The sequence below is a fragment of the Saccopteryx leptura genome, chromosome 3 (genome assembly GCF_036850995.1).
Source record: "Saccopteryx leptura isolate mSacLep1 chromosome 3, mSacLep1_pri_phased_curated, whole genome shotgun sequence".
NCBI lineage: Eukaryota > Metazoa > Chordata > Mammalia > Chiroptera > Emballonuridae > Saccopteryx > Saccopteryx leptura.
The window spans coordinates 323,790,973-323,801,290 of record NC_089505.1 but is presented as its reverse complement, the minus strand read 5'-3'; positions in this window follow the sequence as shown (position 1 = coordinate 323,801,290).

Sequence of the window (10,318 nt, the reverse complement as noted above, 5' to 3'; positions counted from 1 at the left end):
CAAACCTTGGCACTGTGGTCAGGGATGAGCACCTTTGCTCAGCCACAGGTCTCAGCCTATTCCCAGGATTTCACCCCACCCCCACACACTGAGCTGCACTCGCAAGTCAGGCCGTAAGCCCTGATTCCGCTGGCTGGTCGGGGTTGCGTGCCTGTGTTCAGCTGTGGTTCTCTATCTGTTCCCGGGCTTTTGCCTAGCTCCTGCTGGCAGAGTTGAGCTTGCGTATAGGGCCACAGGTCCTGGCTCTGCGGGCTGGGTAGGGCTGCATGCCTGCACTCAACCACAGGTCTCCTCCTGTTCCTGGGTTTTTGCCCCAACCCCAGGGGTGGAGTTGCATTCATTTGTCGGTGGCAAGCTCTGGCTCTGCGGGCCTGGTGGGGCTGCGTGCCCACGCTCAGCTGCAGGTCTCTTCAGATCCCAGGCTTTCGCCTTTCCCCTGAGAGCGAGATTGCAGGTGGGCCCACAGCCGGTTGGACCACTTTTATGCGCTCTTCCACCCCTGCCAGGTGAGACTAAGCTCACACGGTGCCCCAGTTGTGGCCTTCCACCCCTACTGACAGGACCATGCTCCAGCTTCCTGCTGCCACCTGCCCTCCAGCTAGCCCTCAGCAGTGTGGTTTGGGGCGCTGCTCCTCAGATCCTAGCACTCAATACAGTATTCCTTAAGGCTCCCTTCTTCTAAGTGACTTTGCTCTGAATGCCACAGAAGAGCTTGTTTGGCTGGTATCCTGCCTCCCTTTGCTGGTATTGCTGGTTCCAGGGGAAATAGTCACTTCAGATATAGGGAGTGACTCAGCCCAGGGGTTAGGGTGGCTGTCCCTCAAAGTGTTTCTGCCTGTGCCTCCTAGACTACACTCTCTCTCTGCTACTCCAGACCTCTCTTCTCTTCCCGTCCCCCGGAGCTCCGAGTGAGTGGTTGTGAAAGAGGTTTTCTGTATGGTCCCTTTAAGAAAAATCCTGGGTCTTAGAAATCTGTCTCTCACAGTTTTCTGACTTGTTTCACAGCTCAATACCGTCCATATGCTTTTTCTAGCCTCTGGCGTTGCAGGCTGGGGCTTTGTTCCTGGGGCCCAGGGCCCTTCCCTCTTCGTTAAACTCACTTCCCACCACGCGAGTCTCTCTGGGCTGCTGATTGCTCCCAGGAGCTGGGCAGCCCTCTCCGCATTTCTGCTTTTCCTACCAGTCTCCATGTGGCTTCTTCAGTGTTTCTTGGTTAAAGAGTCCTCTTAGTTTAGTCCAAAGTTCTTTTTCCATTTGATGGTTCTTAAAATTAAGTTGTAATCCACTTTGGTTCTAGGAGGTGAAAGTTGGTACATCAGCCTACTCCATCACCATCTTGCCCTCCCTAGGTTGAAACTCTTATTTGTCAGTGGTTTTTTTGTTTTTGTTTTTTTTAATATTTATTATAGAATTTTTAAGCATATATAAAACTAGACAAGACAAAATAATGAACTTGATTTTCCCACCATGTAGCTTCAACAATTTTTAATACATTGCAGGTTTATTTTTTGAATGTCTATACTTACTTGCTTCTCCCTTTCCCCCTGCCCAGGTTACTTTAAAGCATACCCCAGATATTAAGAATAGGCTTCTTTAGTTATGGAGTACTATGTGCTATAAATGTGGTAGAAGCTGTATTTTTGTTAAATTTTCTAAAATATTCAATTTTCTTTGAAATTCTCCAATATGAACAATTTCATATCTATAGACATTAATAGGAAAAATAAATTGCAAATCTTTAGAAGTCTTCACAAATATTAGTTTCTTAATTTTTTCATATTAATAGAAAATATTTTTAAATTTTTGGTAACTTGAATGCTAAATTCAGAATCTTACTTGTAATGTCATAATGTCATTAATAAAGTGATGTCAAAGTGATTTCTATATATCACACATAGCTGATATATTTTTAAAATTTATTTTTTTCTACTAGTGTAAAGGCAAATTATACACATTTTGTAATGTGCAAATAAATTATCCCTAACTTCCCATGGAAGCATGTAGTGTTAGATATTTATTATGGTTGTTTTTTTGTTTGTTTGTTTTTTGTTTTTCGTATTTGTCAGACAAGTCTTAGGTGTTCCTAAGCCCAGTGAGGTTATTCATACATAACTACATATGCACATCTTATTGGAGGGCAGGTCAGAAGAGGCAGCTACTTTTCTGGCCTTCTCTCAGGTGGCTGGATTTCCCTGGGAAGTCTTACAGCAGTGTGCCCAGCCTTTTCTGTGAACATGTGCTCCCTTTTGATAGAGATCACAGCTTCACTACTAAGCAGATGCTGCTGTGGCCTCTGAGAGTCCCACTCCTTACTGCTTGTCATGGAACCCCAAAAGTTTTACTTTTGGTAATTTGTTTATAAAAAACAAATATTGGTAATAAATACCTACAAAATTATAATATTTCACAAGTTTTTACAAATTAAACATACAAACCAGAAGAGAAAGTACATGGATGTGTGGCCTGGGTTTAGTGTCCACCTGTGAAGAAAGAAAATAACAAGGGAGATTCTGGCACTGAATATCCACCATTTCTCCATGGGACTCACAACAGCAGATAAGAAGGAAGCTCTATCTACAATTCTGTGCTGTCTCTTTCAAGGTCATGTAGGGAACCTCTGCTACTTCTATCTGTCTTAGCTCTGTGACATGGCAACTGATTTAGTCTCTTCTCAGTTTTTCCCTCTGTATAATGGAAATAATAACAACTCCTCATCCTAGGGTTCACATGAGGATAAAGTAAGTTGTGTTAAAGTGTTTTGAATAGTGTTTTATAATCAATATATTAATAATAATTATTTTTATTATAATGTAGCCATTTGACACATGTTTGTTGGATAAGTTTTTGTTAAATAGATCAATAAGTGAGTAAATGAACAGAAAGCATGGTGTCAAATACATATTTTGTTTATGGCTTAGTTATAGTCTATAATTGCATAAACTGGCATACCTTATCAATGCATATAGACACACACAGACTCTCACCCAGATGCACACCACACGTGCACTTATAACACAAAAACATTCTCACTGAACACAAACTCTCTCACACACACTCACACATATACCACACACACACATATCCTGCTAGAAGCAATTCAGTCACTTACCTAGATGTTAAACTGAACATTCTTCTTTATTCTGACTAATGTTATTTGCTCTCCTGTGCCTTTATTCCTAAGTTGAGTTCATAATGAAGATGCATCACCAAACACTATTCACTATAGAAAGTGCCTGGGATCAAGGCCATATGTAGTATCGATGCAAGGTCAATTTGAATCATCCTAAAGGTTTTAAAGATTGGTTTCAGTCACATAAATCTGTACTGTGTGCATCTGGGGTGGGATTATTTTATTATTATACTTAACAATTTGTGATTGAATAAATTGAGATCCATCCTGCTGGATGGTTGCTGTTGTGGCCCACTTCCCAACTCTAATCCCTTTACTTAAGATATTTGTGAGTCAGTATACAGGTAAGCATGCATGAAACAGGTATTTGGCTTGTGAACTCAGAAAAAAAAAAGCTTTCAATGATACTAAGGACAGTGACCACATGCATGGGGCAGAGGGGAGCAATCAGAGAGGTGGTCAGGACAAATCTTTTCCTTTGAGGCAGGTTACTATAACACTTCTATATCAAGCATATAGTTGTCTTTGGCAATAAAAAATGTAGGGCTAGCCTGACCAAGTGGTGGTGCAGTGGATAGAGCATCAGACTGGGATGTGGAGGATCCAGGTTTGAGACTCCGAGGTCACCAGCTGAGTGTGGGCTCATCTGGTTTGAGCAAGGCTCACAAACTTGAGCCCAAGGTCACTGGCTCAAGCAAGGGGTCACTCGGTCTTCTGTAGCCCCCTGGTCAAGGCACATATGCGAAATCAATCAGTAAACAATAAGGAACCGCAACAAAGAATTGATGTTTCTCATCTCTCTCAGTTCCTGTCTGTCTATCCCTATCTGTCCCTCTCTCTGACTCTCTCTGTCTCTGCCACAAAATAAATAAATAAATAAATAAATAAATAAATAAATAAATAAATAAGAAAAATGTAGGGCTAAAGAATAAGCAATTTATGCAAATAGATGACCATATCACATACAGAGTTAGGCCCTTGATTATTTCTGGGCTTTGGTATCCAACAAGTGAGTTCTTCTGTCACTGGTGTTTGAGACAGTTTCCTTCATCTCTCATGGGAACAAAAATTCTAGTTTGAACATTGCATTTCTAATTATATTCAAGGTTGTTTGTCTTTAAAAAGATCCTCTGTTAGGTCTTCTGTGTAACTTGATGTAAAAATCATGTAACAAGAAATAGTAGCATGGCTTGATTCTGTCCATGAGTAGCTCTCCTAAAGGGAATGAAAGTAGAGCCTGGAAAACAGTGTGTCATTGTAAGTAGGGCCTCTCCTTCAGTCCTCTGGGACCACGCAGTGGAAGGGGACAACCACTGGTCACAGGATGGGTAATTTCATTGGTTCCACTTATTGGTCACAGTGGCACATGCTGATTAATCATGCTCTAGCCAACTTTGTCAGTTCTTATTCCTTTTCTCCATATCCATGCTAGCATTATTATCTCCTGTCTTTTTATAAAAGTCACCCTAACAATGAGATTAGAAATTGGTGCTATGGGGGGAAAAAATCACAAAATTAAAAATAAAGCTACCATTTAATCTAATACTTTTACTTCTGGAAATACATCCAAAAGAACCAAAAATACTAACTAAAATAGATATATGGACACTAATAAGAATATTATTTACAATAGCCAAGCCATGAAAACAATCTAAATGTTTATTAATGGATGAATGGATAAACACAAGTTGGTATATATATGAAATATTATTCAACCATAAAAAATAATAAAATCATGCCATTTGAGACATCATAGATGGACCTTGAAGGCATTATGCTAAGTGAAGTAAGGCAGACAGAGAAAGACAAATACTGTATTTACATGTAGAATAAAAAACAAACCCCCCCCCCAAATCCTTCATAGTAAAAGAGATAAGACGAGATACCAGAGGTCAAGGATGAGAGAGGAAATGAAAAGAAAGTGGTCAAAATCTACGCATTTCCATTTATAAAATATAATAATATGTACTAAAGACATACAACATGATGACTATAGCTAACCTGGTTGTATGTACATGATATATAGGAAAGTATAAGAGAGTAAACCCTAAGAATTCTTACAACAAAAAGAAAATCCTTTTTCTTTTTTTTTTTTTATTGTACCTATATGAACACTAGCTGAAACAATTGTGTTAATTATATCACAAAATATGTAAATTCAACCATTATATATACTTTAAACATACAGAAATGTATGTTAAAACTGGAGGGGAGGGGGTATAAAGATTGCTCTGTGTCTTAAAATTTCTGCAGATGACATGTGGTGAGTAAAGTCGTAGCATTCTTGGATATACCAAAAAAGCCTTTATCCTTTGACTACCAAAGTACCCACCATAAAGTATAAATGTATAGTGAAAGAAACTTTTCTCTACCCTCGAGGATCTTTTGGTTGGCCTAATAATTAAAAAGACATGAGACAGATTAGCAAAAGAACCCCACATACATGTCAGAGTCAGAGACTCCACATAAATGAGAGGTTCAGAGACAGAAAGGGAAATTGAGGTATATAAACATTCTGAGGTATGGATTAAGTAAGGTGCCTTAGAGCTTTTGAAGGTAATTGCAGGGAAAGCACATGTTCAGTAGTTAATATCTTTCCTAGCATATAGATCGGTAATAAGTCATTCCTGGTTTTAGTTCTTTTTGTAGGCCAGGCTCTTAAATAAATTTTTTTAGATGGTTAAGGAAGGAAGGGAAGGGTAAAGCAGAAATTTTTCTTAAATTGGCAGGGTCTGCATTGCCTATAGCTTAAAATAATCCACATACCACAGAGGCATATCTTGGAGTGGCTCATTCTAAACCTCTGCAAAAAGAAAGGAAGACTCTTATCTTGACTGTATCATCAGTGATGAGAAGAAAACAAGGCCGTCATAATCTAAAGTACAGGTTCAAATGAGTTTGCAGCATCTAGTCAGGAATATTACTGGAGACTTGGATGTTATTATCAGAGAAAACCTTTTACAAAGAGGTAGTATACAGTCATTTAATGTTTGCAAGTGTATTGACCTTATATGATTCCATCATTTTTTCTTGTTTTTTGTCAATAAAGAGGTTTTAAGATACTTTTTATTTGAAACATGTAATTCAAAATTAAATGAAAAGATAAAGTATTAATAGGTTATCTTTTGATATGCATACAATAAAAATCTATTGAATACTGTATTAATCTTTTGAGTATTTATATTGAAAACATGCACATTATAAAAAATAAAAGTAGCCCATCAGTTGATTATTTTTTTCTAGTAGGTAAAAAATAGATTTAGAGTGAAAATATCAGGATGGACATAATTATTTGTTTTTATAGTAAAATAAATAATTTATAGAAAGAGAAATTTAATTGTTATATGACCACATTGACCTTTGATGGTATTATTGCTTTGGGAGAAGTTATGGATTAATCCATGTCACATTTGACTCGATGTAAAAAAAAAAATGACGTGAAAACAGGCTATTAGAGTATTAAGTATAGCTATGTGCAGTTTCTCACTGTCAGTGTTTCACAAAGAACTCATTCTGAAAATTATAAATAAAATGGAAGACAACATCTAAACTTTTAATGCCTGGTGAAAATTATGGTAGTAAAAAAATTCAGGAAATTACTTAAAAGTTTTCTTAGAATTAAAATGTAGATAGGAAAAAGGAATATGGTGAAAATGATGATAGATTATTTCTGAAGTTGGTTTTATTGTTTTTAATATAAATTGGTCATAGGCCCATTGTCAGGCAAGCTCTACATGGTTTCTACTTTAGCATGTTAACAACAGGGTTTCTTTTCAAAGTTAAGGGTTTACAAAGGTATCTGTGGTCACCTTTCTATTCTGTTAATATAGATCAGGGATCCCCAAACTACAGCCCGCGGGCTGCATGCAGCCCCCTGAGGCCATTTATCTGGCCCGCTGAACTTCCGGAAGGGGCACCTCTTTCATTGGTGGTCAGTGAGAGGAGCACTGTATCCTGGAGTACTGTATGTGGCGGCCCCGCAAAGCGCTGCATCGCTCACATACAGTATTACTTCCTGTGACGCAGGACGCATGCGTCATGGCTCCGGAAGTGTGTCATATCACTTGCTACGGCTAGCAGTGACAAATATGGAACCGGACATTGACCATCTCATTAGCCAAAAGCAGCCCCATAGTTCCCATTGAAATACTGGTCAGTTTGTTGATTTAAATTTACTTGTTCTTTATTTTAAATATTGTATTTGTCCCCATTTTGTTTTTTTACTTTAAAATAAGATATGTGCAGTGTGCATAGGGATTTGTTCATAGTTTGTTTGTTTTTTTTATAGTCTGGCCCTCCAACAGTCTTAGGGACAGTGAACTAGCCCCCTGTGTAAAAGTTAGGGGGTCCCTGATGTAGATAGTTAGAAGGATAGTCAAGATTATCTATTTCATAACTAAAAATTTTCTAAGGGAAAGGAGCTAATAATATTAGTATTAAGAATGATGATGCTGTGAAAAATAGTGATAGCAAGAAGCATTTTCAGAAAAGATATTTTAATTCTTTCAAAGTAATAACTGGAAGTGATTCTAAGTGCATCATCTATTTTGAGCAGTTTTCTCAAAAAATGATTTAGATTTAAAAAAGGTATTTACTAGATGGGATGGATATTGAACAGGTTTAGGAAACTTCCCATTACACATAAGTTTGAAATAGTAGAGGTAAGATCTTCCAAGAAGGTCATCTTATTTGTTATTACAATTAAGATTTTAGCATGTTTATCTCTGGCTCAAATCTTTTTTTTTTTAGAAAATAAAAAATATATATTTTAAGAGAATCCAAATACATATTCATCAGTCTATTTCTAGTTCTAAACTGTTATCAAATTTATATATATAGTTATAAATATAAACATATATTTAAATTATTTATTTACCTTTTTATCTTTTAAAAATTAAACCCAATGGGCAAAAGAAATGGTTAATTATGCCATCTACATTTGCATCTGAAGAAAACCTTTGGTGCATAATTTCTTTTCCTTTAAAAGTTTTCCAGAGGCAATTTTCTCATCCTCCAGCCCAGCTTGTGTGGGAGGGTAGCCATGCCTTCAGGCTCATGTCCTGCCTCCAGCTTTGTACTACTTGGGACTGGAGTCAGGAGACCACAGTCAGGTATCTGGCTCACTCCTGTCTTTGGTGGTGTCCCAAACTCCACAGGGTACAGAAGTCCAAGGAAAAAAAAATGTGAAATTAGCCACCCAAGTCAAATGGAAAATTTCAGGATGTTAGAATATATAAGGACATCTGATTGCTGAGGTCATGGCTCAAAATAACTTTTTGGTTTACCTGTTTACCCAAAGCATTTCAATCATCCCGTAAAGAATTAAAATAAAAAATAGAGAACTCACAGGAAGAAAAAAATACAGTTACTAATCTGTTTTGACAGGCAGGATAATAAGTATCATAAATTGATATTCATAGATTTAGAATAATCTATATGAGCTATATGACAAAATTCTTGGGGTTTTTTTTGTTTTTTTTTACTCCTTGTTCTTTGTGTCATTTCTCGTAATCCATTTAAATGTTTATATTTGCAAGGAAATATAGTAGGTGTCATTGTAGAACTATTTTGGGCAAATGAGTTTATAAAATTTGTATTTTCTGAGTTGCTCACTTTTATTGTTAAAAATGGCCACTGCCCACGTAAATTGTACTGCCAGATGAAACTGCTAATTACCTTCCTGCTTGGAGAGGGGTTTTGTTATGCTAATGTTGCTGGAGGAGGGGTTTTGCTCCAAAAAGTTTTAAGAAGAAAGGAGAAGAAGAAGGAAGCCATATTTTTGCAGAGTTTGTGCAGAGAGTAGAAGGGAGAAGGTGTGCAGATGGGGAACAGAGGTGAGGGCTCTTACAAGCTCTGCTGAGACTGGTGGGGGGGCTTTGATTCTAGGAAAAACTGGAAAAGATTCTCCTGGTTGTAGAACCGAAGAACATGTAAGTGGGGTTTAGTGCCCTGTGTGTTTCTACTCACTGGCCAGTTGCAAGGCTAGAATAAAGACATAGCCCACCAGTTTTTGGATCTGCAGTTTTATTACCGTCTGTCCAAATCTAATGTGAACCTGCATGTGAATGGCCACGATGGCAGTGGCCCCTGGCTGTACATATAGGTTGTTGAATTTTTTAGTGTAAGAACTTCCAGGGCCTGACCAGGCAGTGGTAAAGTGGATAGAGCATCAGCCTGAGATGCAGAGGACCCAGATTCAAAATCCCAAGGTTGCCAGCTTGAGCAAGGGCTCATCCATGCTTGAGTACAGACTTACCAGCTTGAGCCCCGGGTTACTGGCTTGAACATTGGATCATAGACATGACCCTATGGTCTTTAGCCCAAGGTTGCTGGCTTGAGCAAGGGGTCACTGGCTTGGGTCTAGCCTCCTGGTCAAGGCACATATGAGAAAGCAATCAATAAACAACTAAGGTGACACAATGAAGAATTGATGCTTCTCATCTCACCCTTCCTGTCTGTCTGTCCCTATCTGTCTCTCTCTCTCTCTTTATCTTTCTCGCTAAAAAAAATAAAATAAAATAAAAATAAAACTTGTAGGGGTCTTCCAATATGTTAATGCAAACTTTGGAACTGCAAGGAAAACATAAGGTACACAGCATGTGACAAACTTCTAACCAGCAGAGTCTTTATAAAACATCTGAAAATGTTCAAGTTGGCAGGTAACTAGATATTAAAGGCAAAAAAGAAACCCATAATTGAACATTATCTTTATTAAAACTTAGAAAGCCTACTTTAGTAAGAAGCTTCAGCATCTCATTTAGCTTAATTTGCTAGAAGGCTAAAGTGTTCATAAGCCCATTTGCACATTCCAGGGGTCCATTGTGCCAGGTTTTTCCGGTTTCCCAGGGTAATAACAATTCAGACCCATACTATGGGGGAAGGTGCTTCTATGCTTCCACTATAAGGCAAGCGCAATGGAAGCCAGAATGGCAACCACAGAAGTTTTGTCAGTCTAGCCTAAAAGAAGGATCTGATTGGTTATTAGGAAGAATCAATGCAAGCCTGTGAAATTTTAAAAAACTGATTAGTTGGCTTAAAGAAAAGCTAATTCTTCCCAGCCTGAAAATATAAACAAAAGTTTAGAAAAGCTCTCTCTTCCTGTTTGGAAACAAGCTTGCTCACTCATTCATTCACAGGATCTCCAAGCAGCAGCCATGCTGTGTGGGCTGACAGCTGCTTGTGGCTCAG